Below are 13,047 nucleotides of genomic sequence, written 5' to 3' on the forward strand. Positions count from 1 at the left end.
TTCAGAAAACACATTATAGCGTACAATTCGCTGTATTAACTTAGGAGAAGTCGTTTAAAAGGTGTTTATCTCTCCCAGGGGTAATGAGGATGTGGCAGAGACATCACAGTCGAAGCAAAATGTGTCAATCACACTAGAACCTTCATGAGGCTCCTCCACACTCTTGCCCTGTACATGGCATTGTGTTTCCCTTTATCTGCTGCCAACGAAGGAAGAAAGTGGAAAAGGAGAAATTATGAAGGGAGTAGTGCATGAAGTGAGGAACCTAGCACCATCTCACTTTGCCATCTTGCCTTTAATGTTTGGTAACGGGTGGCAATCCACCCAAATAAAACCTACTGGGAGCTTATTAACCTGTGAAAGGTCTGGGCGCTACCATATCTTCAGTAGTGAGAAAAGGAGAAATTTAAGTGGCTAAATCCGAAGGTTCAGCAATTCAGTCTCAACACATTTTCTTCCTTACAACCTACACGTATACAAAGGCACTTTACTTAATTTGTGTGCACATGAACTTTCTCCTTTCGTTAATTAAGTGCATGTACAAGCTCTTTTATGCATGCTAGATTATGAATAAAAACATCTTATATCTCCTTTTTTCCCCATCCCCGTTCAAACATGTTTGTGAGGCACTGGAATCACAAGTTCAGCAGTAATTACATCTCCTGCAGTCTCTCCCGGGTGAACTTCGGTCAATCAAACCTGCCAAATTTACCGGGAAAAAATGCCCAGTAAATAGTGTAACATGTTAGTTTGGGTGCAAAAAACAAAATCTGTGTGTTATGCAAGGTGTTTGGGTGAAAAACTAGAGGTAACACCTACTAATCTAACATGACTGGTATCGATTTCCGTGGATACTTTTTTTATCGGGCAGATAAAGAACTTTTCCACTACTAGGCGACTCCGTGAGGGATAAAGTACTCCCTCACAATATCACCTAAACTAGACACTACAACTGAAAATAAGCATCAGAAAAGCCAACAGGTCTGGCGTAGGCCGCCAGTCTTTTGGCAACTCATGCTGTGTCTTGTTTTCTTGCAAAACCTTATTGTTTGGGAAGCTGACAGGCTCTCATCAATCTAAAAAAATGAGCTAAAGGCAAAAATACTGCTTTGCTGTGACAAAAAGCACATACTAGCATAGTACTCCCTGGCACTGAAGGAAACTACTTTGTGTGTGGATGTGCTTCTTGTGAAAAAGCAGCAAGCAGTAACTCAAAGTAAAGTCAGCCAAAGGCTGAAGTGGGCTGACACATTCCCCCCAATACATGCTGGAAAAGGGTGGAAGAAAGTATGACTGACCACCACAGACTAATGGATGAACTCTGGCAGGACATTTCTATAAGTTATTATGTTATTCACACATAGCCGTAGTTAAATCAAAAGGTCTTGGCTAACACAAACTTAAAATAAGCCAATCGGTCTTGCATTAGCTGCCAGCCTCTTGCCTTCAAGAAGAAAAGAAAGAAAGAAAAAAGAGAAAGAACGAACTAAAGAAAAAAGATAGAAACAAGGAAGGAAGGAAAGAGAAAGAAAGAAGAGAAAGAAAGGAAAGTCAAGAAAGAAGGAAAGAAAGAAAAAAGTAAAAAAAAGGGAATGAAAGAAAGATTGGAAGAAAGAAAAAATGAAGAAAGAAGCTAGTAAAAAGAAGAGAGAAGGAATTACAGACAGATTGGCAAAGACAGAACACTCATGAGGTTTTATTCAGCATGTGAGGTGCTGTTATGATGTGAAAAAGCAGCAGTCAGGAAAAATAGGCAACTTCAAAAAGAATTTGAAATGGCACTGGCAGGGGACAGAAACTGATGAAGGTGGAATGTGCTCTGTACTCATATCTGCCACAAGCTTCCTGCTATTACAGCGGACTCTACAAACGAAGAAAACACTACAGTAATAATAAAGTAAAAACAAAAGTACTGGCTCTGAAGGGAGCTACCTTGTGTGCAGATGGGCTCCTTGTGAAAGGGTTAAGGGGATTCACACAAAGTGAAGTTAACCAGTGGTTGAAGTAGGCTGACCCATTCTAAATGCTGTAGTGGGCTGAAGCAAAATGTGAATGACAACAGATCAATTAATGAAAAGAGGTGGCTGAAAGCCCCTTCAAGTAAGTACATTATAGATATCATTTTAGTGACCTCAAAAGGTCTCGGCTAACGTCAGACCAAAAGAACTACATGGCACATGGATTACGCTTGATATTAAGATTTCTTTCATGTTTTCAGTATGGCATTTGCTATACCTTTCATGTGACAGTATGCCCCCCAAACTGCCATCCTCCAAAAAGCATCACAGTAACTTTGCAGAACTTTAGGATAACGCTATGGAGCCACATGAGGTGGAAGCGTTGTACATTTAAATCAATGTTCCTAATGAATCTCAGAGATCACTGTATAAGGCAACCCATGGTGTGAATGATGTCACGCTTGGACGTCAGTCTTTGTCAATCAAACTATTTCCATTGCTCACAGCTTGACACATGATTTTTCTTATACACACGGTTTTTGTATTTAAGTTCTTGAACTGCGTTGATCTTTGGATGCTTGCTTGTTGCTAACAATATACTACGTACACAGAAACCGAATAGACCATGAATAAAGTGATTACAGTTTCCCAGTAAAGCAGTGCGCATCACAGAGCAAGAAAGCAACTGTCGAAGTCCAGCACATCACAGGCATAAATGGAACAGCGGACTGTCACGCCAAAGACATCATTATAGCGCAGATATTCCACAATGAGACATTCAAAGCAGCGTTTAAATTGTTAAAAAAAAAACTAATAAAAAAAATTAAGTAAGACTTTCTTTTATCCCTAACGGGTCATTTTGAGTTAACTGAATATTTTCCTTTGTTTTAATCCACCAGACGAGGCTTTGCAGTCCACATTACCAAAATACTCCATCGTACAAACCAGGAAAGGTGGGTTTATTAGGTCTGGTTGGAATACTGTTTGTTTTGCCAGAATATTGTTTTCCAAAGATATCGTACTTAATATACATACATAAAGGGGCTTTTGGTTGGCAGGTTTAATTCTCTGGTCTGCTAAACTGACATTCACACTGTCATTCTTATGTGTCTCTGCCCACCACAGCAATCCAACATGGGGGCACAGGGTCCCCCCACTTTACCCATTACCTCTCTTCATTTCTGAGTGACTGATCAAAGCCTGCGGACATTGCCACATCCACCTAAAAACACTGCCTTTCTCTTTAGTGGCAAACCTAGTTCTATGTGTACTTTTTTTTTTAGTTATTTTATTAACTGCATCTTAAAAAACAGATATTTATGTTGCCTGCACTTCGGGTGCCCCCTTTAAATGGGGAATTATCACCTGTCCCGCTGTATGTACTGTTTATGTGACATTCTGACAATAAGATGCTTGCGATTTGAGTGAAGGTAACTTGCTGATTATTTTCTTGACTGTTTCACGAATGATAACGATAATAATCAGAATCCTCACAATAATCATAATCATCAAAATCATCATCATAATCAGTCATAAAAAGGTGATAATGATAATGCATCGCCCAACTAAAAAGATTTTGTATAAAAATAGAACTAGTAAAACTTCCATGTCAGTTAATGTTTTTATATTTTACATTTGGAATACAAGCATATGGCAGCCACGTTTTCCTTTTGCAACTGTTTTTGCAAATAATAAAAGACATTAACCCTCGCACCAGGCTGCAAACGCCAGACCTACTGGCTGTGCCAGCACTTTTTTGATGTAGCTTGATGTCTGTCCTGTAACGCAACCGCACGTGAGTCTGTCTGGTGTTATGCCTTCCCCAGTACTGTGAAGATGGTACCATAAGGTCATAGTTCAGTGTCTGACCTAGGACGGGTAAGAAACCTATTGACTGGAGTCAGATGCGAAGCTGACCTTCCCCAACTTTCATTTGTTTTCACTTATAGAAGTGCCATCAAGGACAAGCATTTGCAATGCAGTAGGTCTCTTGTTTGCCAAAGTTAGAGCAACTTGTATTGTAAATCCACAACTGGAGTTTTCTTGTCACATAAATTGTTCAACCCTGCCTCATAATGTCGTCTTTTCCTGCCATATAATTCCAGTGGCCCTGCATATAACAAAAGCACTTCTGTTTACCTTCTTCCTCTATCTGTAGCAAAAAAATGAAAATGTTGCCATTTATCATCCTAATTTAAATCTACCATGTTAATTCCAATAGAGTACCACTTTCACCACCCCACCATCAGAGGTGCTGGCTGGCCAACACAAAAAATACACAAGACAGCCACGGAGAAGAAATAAACAAGAAGGGAGACCCAAACATATCAAAAGTGTTCAAACAGTCATAGTGTAATAAGGATGTTAAGCTGGCCTGAATCATGGCCATAATTGTAACAAGGAGAGATTATTAAAACATATACAATTATCATACAAACATTTATCAGAAATAAACTTTTGGCATTAGATTGTAATGCTCAAAACAGCCCATAGGGGGCACTATAACAAAAATATAATTTGCAAGAAACATGGTCATGTAACTATATTGTTAGCCCCTAGAGGGCATAACCCCATGAAACAAAATAAGAGAAAGTAATGCAGTGTAACCATATACTTAGCACATAGAGGACGTTTTAGGGATAGCAGGGCTACTGCAATAATAATACAAAAAAGGCCTTTTAAAACAGAACTTCTCCCAACTGCAAAACAAAAGATCTAGCCATGAGAAAACTTAATATATACTGAATGGTGGGCGGGGTTATTATTTTGGGCTCTCCACTAACTTAGTGTGGGGACCCAGAAATGATGTAGACAGAACAAGCATATTGTGGTCTATGTTTTGAAGGTAGTCCCATTGCCCTAGGACCACCACAGGCTGAGTTACGAGCAAAAATGTTTTGTTAATGTAATGCCCTGCAAAGCAATATGTGGAAAGTTCCCGTGCCACAAATATTTTAGTATGTTGATTTGACTGTAATGCTTAAAACAGCCCCTAAAGGATACCACAATGGAAATAGAATTTGTAAGAAACATGGGCATGTAACTGTATAGTTAGCCCTAGAGAACATAACGACGCAAAAAAACTGCATTAAATAATGAAATGTAACCATATATTTAGCCCCTAGAGGACCTAATGCATTAAACATTTTCAGGGGTAACAGCCCTATAACAGTGATATTACAAACAAGGCCCTTAAAACATATGCTATTCCCAGCTGTAAAACAAATATTACAGCCATGAGAGCGCTTAAAAAACAAACAAAAAACAAAAGGAAAAAAACACTGAATGGTGGGAAAGGTTATCATTTTGGGGTCCCCACTAACATAGTGTGGGGACTCCGAGATGATGTAGACAGAAAGCACACACTGTGCTGAGTGTTTTGTGATTGATCCCATTGTCCTAGGGCCACCACAGGCTGAGTTATGAGCAAAAATGTTTTGTTAAAGTAATGCCCTGCAAAGAATTATGGGTCGAGTTTTCTGAGAGCAGTGAATTTTGTAGCATTAGCGCTCCCACTGTGCAGGGAGAGCTGTTTGCTTTGAGGATTTGTTTTCTGTAAAGCATTAACCAATTTCAAGTGTTTTAATGGAGAGCCACAAGAAATTACTCTGATTAGGTAACTGTGAACAATGGGACCTGCGCTCCAATACCGCTGATTGAGTTCACGCTGTTGGGCCTGTTTGCGATGTGAGCATTACAGCTGCCATGCAGCACGAAGTGTAGAGACAAAATAAAAAAAATATTTCCCCCACGCTGAAGTATACTGGCAATTGTGCAATAATCCATGTAACAGGGTCATTCTGCAAGGCATGACAATAACAGTCTAAAGGCAGGACAAACGTAAAGCATTTACCAATGACATCAAGTGATTATTAAGAGGCAATCCCAGTGATGAATGAAAAAGTGATGGGTGGAGGTGGGCGTGGTTAAAAGCCCTCAATACTTACAACAGGTCAAAGTGCTTGTGTGCTCTTCCTAAAAAGGGGAGCCCAAACAGGAAACGACTACCATCCAGTGGCATGTTACAGATATTCGATAACCTTCACATCGGCATAACTGTTGATATTAAAAAAAAAAAAAAAAAAACGGAGGTTCTTCTGGCCCTGTACAGACGAGACATGGAAAATGGTGCATGGAATCAGATGACACACAGGAGAGCTTTGGTTAGAGCGCAGTCACCTACCAATTGAATGGCCCCGGCTAAGAAATAGTAGTGTGAGCCAAATGGCATATCTGTGACACAGGCATACTTGCACATGCATTTGGCAGAGCTAGAAGAGAAACTATCGGTACATGTCATGTGGCAGAGCTGTGACTGGGGAACTGAAACATTTATCACCCGGCAAGCCCTAGACTACGATACATGGGTTATCCGGAACAACCCTGATTGCATATGATGGCTTATGACAACTGGTATGGTTTTTATCAGGAGAGAAAATAATGTGGCAGTGCATCTGGTAAGACGTGCTTGTCATTATTGTATAATGACTTTCAAGAAAGCTGATACAGTGGCATTTGTGTCACAAGACATCCAGCAGAGCAGTAGCAGAGGTGGTGCTGCGCAACCATTCCAGTGACTTGACTATCTTGCCGCAGTGGAAGGGTCCTGGAAGTAGTAAAGAGCAAGGGACCACAAGAAGCAACTCTGATAGCATTACGGAGGGAGTAGAGGTGGCCATCACTACAAACTGAGTGTTATCTTGAGTCCCCCGCTTGTAGATCAGCTAGAGATGATAATGGAGAACTCCCTGCATCATGAGCAGATAAAGTTAATAACGGAGCACACTACAGAGAGAACTGGTATGGAACTCCAGAGGCCGATCAGATTTGCAGATAGTCCTGCGCTCCAGTCATTTAGCTCATCATTGGGCGGGAAGGACCTGTATCGCCTAATCAACCAACTGGAGGGAGAGGAAATGAGAAGAACTCTCTCAGAAAGGGATGACCCTGACAAATGGTGATGGGACCAGTGTGGTTAGTCACCCCAGATCCAGGAGCCCAGAGGGCGGGGCTCTGCCCCCCCAAAGAAAGAGACCCCAGGGAACTGATCCAGAAGGGAGTCAATCAGACACAAGGAACATATGAGCAACAGTTAAGAATAACCACTGGGCTTTATGGAATGGGCCAGATGGGAGCCAAACAGATACAAAGAGCAGACGACCAACAGATAAGAATAACTGCTGAAAAATCACAATATCAAGAGAAATCAAATTTCTTCTCCAAGGAATGGGAGGATATACACTGGCCTCTTACAGTAATGAGGCTCCCTCTATCTCCAGCCCCACTGCAAAGGGGAACAAGGAGCACCAAGGATGACTCTGAACACCAATGCTCAGGATTTTGCAGAGTTCGGTGGAAGCAATGAACTTTCAGGCAAACAAGATAGATTTACAAATTACACTCCTGAATACCCTGGCAATGTATGTAGCCAGAATTGATGAGAAAATTGCAAATCTGAACAAGGTGTTTGGAAGAGCAGAGGCAGGCACAAGAGGTATCAGCCAAGATTGCAACTGCTCGTCGGTTTTGGACAAACTGACAACTCATCCTGAGACAATGTCACAGTTACTCAATGAGTTGAAGTGCATGGGAAAACCCCAGAAAAAGAAACAGCAAAGGCCCCTGACCCGGGTGGGGGAACAAAAATTGACCACATATGCAAGAGAGACCTCTGGTACTATGGCTAAACCAGATGAGAGAAGAAGCTAAACAGATGCCATCCAGGAAGCAGGTGCACAGGACTCTTTAACGTCACCCACAGTCAACAGCAGACTACTAGCCCCTACTTCCCCAATGCCCACCTGTCTCGATGGGGTGGTCAACCGCCAGAGTGACATCAATACAGAGAGTCATCTAATCACAAAAGGGGAGGGTAGGCACAGAGCTGAGGTTGCAGTCAGGGTGCTAGGGCTAGGAATGAGGTTAACTCTAATATACTACAATGGGTTTATAACTCTAATCCTATCTAGGCACGCCTACCCGTCAGCCCCAGGAGGAATGAAGAACAACTATGGATCATGTGGCATGCTGGTGCAAAAAAAGATATAAACCAATCGCTTGAAACATGTGCATGTTTTTACCCTGAATACAAAACCAGGGCCCCATTTGACCTCTTAAACAGGAACAATATCCTGAAGCTTGTCTGCTCCCTGGACTCGCTTGGACAGGTCACTTTGAAAGAGATTGTTTCAATCTAATTTACTGACCCCACCTCAGGTTAGCAAAAGTAATCCACCAAGGTTACCTGTGGCTCGGCCGAGCTAGCTCAGAAGGTACTGGAACAGGCTGAAACACTCAAAAACTGGGGGATTATTCTTACCCTTTTGAGGAAAACTGGATTATCCACATATCTTGGGAGCAGCAGGGAAGGATGCTACAGGACCAAGGTGACCAAGATCTGTCTACGCTGTTTTGAAAAGCACTTTGAGCAAATCTCCAGGTCCTGCAAAGCAAATTGTTAGAACTCTTTCAAGAATGGCAAACACAGGTACAAAGGAACCTGTAAAACTGGGGCTGGCTCTCGAGAACTTTGAACACCACCAGATTACTTAGATGACAAAACCCTTATACTGGTCACAACACCTTCAGGAGGCTCAGAATGTGCTCTTGGAACATTAAAGGTATTGCCAAGATGTTGAAAAACCCAGAGACACTGCACTATCTTCGTTCTTTTCAAATAGTACTCTTGCAGGAAACCTAGTCACAAGTGGCATTCCACTTGAGAGGGTTTTATAGACTTCTTTGTCCCTGCCATTAAAACTCAGAAGTACGGCGCTGTATGGGTTGCCTCACAAGCTATGTGTCAGCCACAAGTGTATTAGAATGCTCTGAGCAGGAAACCAACGAGGACAGCCTACAAGTAGTGAATTTGCTTCTCAAATATCCCAAAAGCTTGGTCAAATCTATCACAAAGGTGAATGTCTACATTCACCAGAAAAGAAGATTAAGATCTGAGCTAAGCAATAAATTGACAGGCCTAATCTTGGGACAAAGGAGGAGAAGTGACAGATGTGATCTTTGCATGTCTGGTAACTTTAATGTGTGGCTAATGAATACACTTCTGTCAAATGAGATGATACCCAACCAAAGCCCAAGTGGCACAAAAAGGACAACAGAGGTTTGTCATTACAAGGGAATCTGGAACACCTGGGTCTTAGAGCTCCAAATGGTTGCTTTAGCCCCGATAATCCACCTGGCCCTTCATATCTCACCAAGTCGGGGGCTTCCTTAATAAACTACACACTTCTGAGTCTGCCTCTGCTGCAGTTTGCCCCTGCTTTCGGCTTTCAAGATGGATCAGAAAGTGGCCATCCTCCCCAAGAGATATCTTTGGAGATGGATATGAAAGAATAGGAACCAGCAGCAGACCAGAGAATTCTAGCTGCTAAATTAATCTCAAACATATTAGATGCTATGCCACTCTTCTCCCAAAACTGGGACATGGAGCTAAGCATATACAGCTATCCACACTCAGAGGGGGAAACCCTTTGGCTAACTGGGAAAGATTCACTACTGAACATGCCAATCAATTCACCAGTCTAAGTAAAAAGGGGAAATCATGTTCACAAAAATAATTCTCTCCAGGCCTTGGTAGATAACTCCCTGTTCAAGAATGCAAAAAAGAAAGTAAACCAACTATGGTGGGCTCTCAAAAGGACACCAAAAGACCGGGAGATAACACAAAACCTCAGAGGAAGGTATTTAAAAGACTACAATAGAAGGCTCAAAGAGAGCATCATGATCTCTTCTGGGCTAGACTACTGCATGATACTAGGGTAAATAACTCTGCAAGGTTCTGGTGCATGGTGAATGCCAGCACTCTTCCGAGAGTGACATTGTCTAACATGTCAGAGGCAACATGGTTCAACTTTCTCCATAAACATTTTAACCCGGAGGACCAGATGGAACAAGCAGGCAATAATCCAGGTGACTTGGTGCTGGCCACTCCTTGGGGGACTCCATGCAGGGGTAAAGTCTATACTTTGTCTAGATGGACAATCACAGAGAGCAGCATTCAGAAATAGATTTCCAGAGGGGAAGGGAGGGGGCACTTGGCCCTAATGGAATCCCGCCAGTTATCTGTGAGGATGATCTATCATTTTGGGCTGCCCAGTTAACACCGCTGTTCAACTATACACTTCATTATTACTCTAAACCATCTTCTTGGCAGGGTTCAATTATTTCACCAATCTTTAAGCGTGACCCTGGGAACTGTTGCCTGGTAGCCTTAATAAACAATGATGCCAAATACTTTGCCATGGTTTTAATTAACTCAACATGTTGTATGAAATAAATAAATAAATTTAAACAAAAGATTTGCACTTTTATGTGTTTTATCAGAAGTTTATGTGCTATAATGCAAGGGTTTTAATTAATCACTCAAACATTATTTCACTTTAGTCTACACCACTGCTCTGTATGCCACTGTCGTCCTCGCCACCGCACTCTACGCCACTACACTTTCTGCCACTCTACTCTGCAACACTGCACTCTCCACCATTGAACACTATACCACACTACTGTACTCGGCAGCACTCACTCTACTCTGTAGCGGTTTAAAACCATTCGACTCTGCACCACTCTACACCTCTACACTCTATTCTACTCTGCACCACTGCACTACACATCATTGTATTCTCCGCCACTGCACTGTATGCCACTCTAAACTGCACCGCTGCACTATATGCCACTATCCACTGCAACACTCTAAGCCAATGCACTCTACTCCACTCCATTGTATGCTACAGCACTCTACTGAACTCCACTCTACGCCACTGCACTCTATTCTGCACCACTGTACTCAAAGTCACTGCACTGTATGTCACTCTACACCACTCCTCTCTACAACAATGCAATCTACGGCACTCTAGCTACACCACTGCACTCTACTCTCCAACACTGTACTCTGCTCTTCATTACTGCATTCTATGCCTAGGCACTCTACCCCACACTACTCTGTATCACTCCACTCTACGTCACTGCCCTATGCAGAACTCCACTCTATGCCACTGCACTCTACTCTGCACCACAGTATGCCACTGCACTCTATGCCACTCTACTCTGCATTACTGCATTCTACGCCACTGTTCTCCTTGCCACTCTACACCACTGCACTCTACAACACTCTAATTTACGCCACTGCATTCTAAAACATACCACGCTACTTTCGTTCACACCACTGACTTTTAGCCATGCTGAACAGTAGCCAGGCTGGTGTACAACATGGTAAGACACATTGGCAAAGCTAGTAGCTCTTGTATAGGCAAGACCTATTGGCTGTGCCTTTGCTCGTTGCAGAGGACAACATGGGGCTTCTGAAACACTTAAATGTGGTCGTTAGTAGAAGTTGAGCACAAGCAAGGTAACGTTGGCAAAAAGGAGGAAGGTTTAGGTCTAAATATACCACGTTTAGATCTGATGTTAGTCAAGGTTTTTTTTTATGTATTTGAAAAAAGACGTACACGTGCATACATAAAGGGGTTTCGGGGCATTGGCCTGTTCAGTTGTCATATTACTTCTTTCCACCACTTTATACAGAATGGGACACGGGGTCAGCACGATTCTGTCATTAGCTCGGCTCAGTGAGAGATGGAAATTTGCCTATGCCGATGTGCACATCCATCTGAAAAAACAGTCCCCTTTACTGCCGGAGCTGGGAGGAAAATCTATGATATCTTTTTACATGTCCTTTGGGTGCCACTGACCTCCCTGACTATCTCTGCTTGAATATGTATTTGAAGGTAATATTTTTAAAAGCAGATTTGTAAAAATAGTGATACTTTATTTTCAGAGATGAAAGACAGCCCTCTGTCCCTCGACGAAACAAACATTGCACCACACCATGCATGTAAGATGATGTCTCTGTATGAAGCAGTCAATATATTTATTTCAAAAGCTCATGCACAGCAAATAATTTGATAATCACTCTCTGTGGCTTAAGCTATCAGCATAGTGAACTAAGAATAGGAGAGTTTTAGTTTTCATGCCAGCTGTGGTGTTTTTTTCATGCATATTCTATACAGACACTGTGAATAAGGTAGAACTTTCACCAAAACGATCTGTATTCTGACGTCATTATATGTGTGTCTTTTCGCACTTGAAATTCTTCCTCTCCTCTTTTTTTTTTTTTTTTAGTAACTTCTCTTGTTAAAATGAAAACCTACTTATTGGTGCTCTATGGAGCACAACGGTGCCAAAGCCCCGCCAAGACTGTATACATCTTGAATATGCTTCTCAAAAGATCCCAGCTTTGGTTTCACTTTCAGTGACAGTCTTTCTCAAGCAGAAGTATGCTTATCACACATTAAGAGTCTGTATCAGGTTAGTGAGTAAAAAAAAATTTTTTTTTTAATTTGGGATGCCACAGATCTATATTCGCTTGCAATATGTATGTTAAGATCTCATTTTCAAAAACAGATTGATAAATATAATAAAACTTTTTATTTGCAGAGATGTGAGGCTTCTTCGCCCGTTTAGGTAAGATAAACATCACAACACACCTAGTATTCCATGTAATATGTGTCTCCTGAATTATTCTAAATGTTCATATATACCAGGTAAGGGAATTATGAAATGGTATTATTTATTACTAAATACATGTTAAGAAACAGGGCCTTAAGCAGCTTTTGCGTCTTCAGTGGTTAGAATGGTTAACTTTAAAACTGGATCCTTTGTAGCTGGAACCCAGGCAAGAAGGTTTTTTCGATAGCAGTGATCAACACATTCTCTAAAACAGATTGGCCAAAATAATTAACTTTTTGTTTACTCCGATGATGGACTGAACTGCATGCACAGGTGCAGCAATACATATCAAAACAAACCCATGGCGCCCGAATTATTCCAAGTGTTAATACGTGGCAAATAACAAGACTTTCAATTAAGTACGTATAAATAGAATCCCTTGGTCTCTCAGTGTCTAGCATAAGCAGTTATGACACCCAGCTATTTGCAAGGTTTACCATTCGAGCGCTGTCAATACAATTTATTTCCATGCACGATTTTTGGAGATAGTGACCATAAATTACGTTTGAAACAACCAGCTAAATTCTATTCTGACTTGTGACACAATGGGTGCTTTTCATCGCCTGAA

At 41.6% G+C, this 13,047-nt stretch overlaps 1 protein-coding gene across 3 annotated transcripts in view; it reads right to left on the reverse strand.

The window, feature by feature from the left end:
• Positions 1–13,047, reverse strand: part of ZNF106 (zinc finger protein 106) — a 331,145-nt gene that overhangs the window by 223,626 nt on the left and 94,472 nt on the right. The gene's annotated exons all lie outside the window — the stretch shown is intronic.

This window comes from Pleurodeles waltl, chromosome 9, assembly GCF_031143425.1.
Source record: "Pleurodeles waltl isolate 20211129_DDA chromosome 9, aPleWal1.hap1.20221129, whole genome shotgun sequence".
Taxonomy (NCBI): Eukaryota; Metazoa; Chordata; class Amphibia; order Caudata; family Salamandridae; genus Pleurodeles; species Pleurodeles waltl.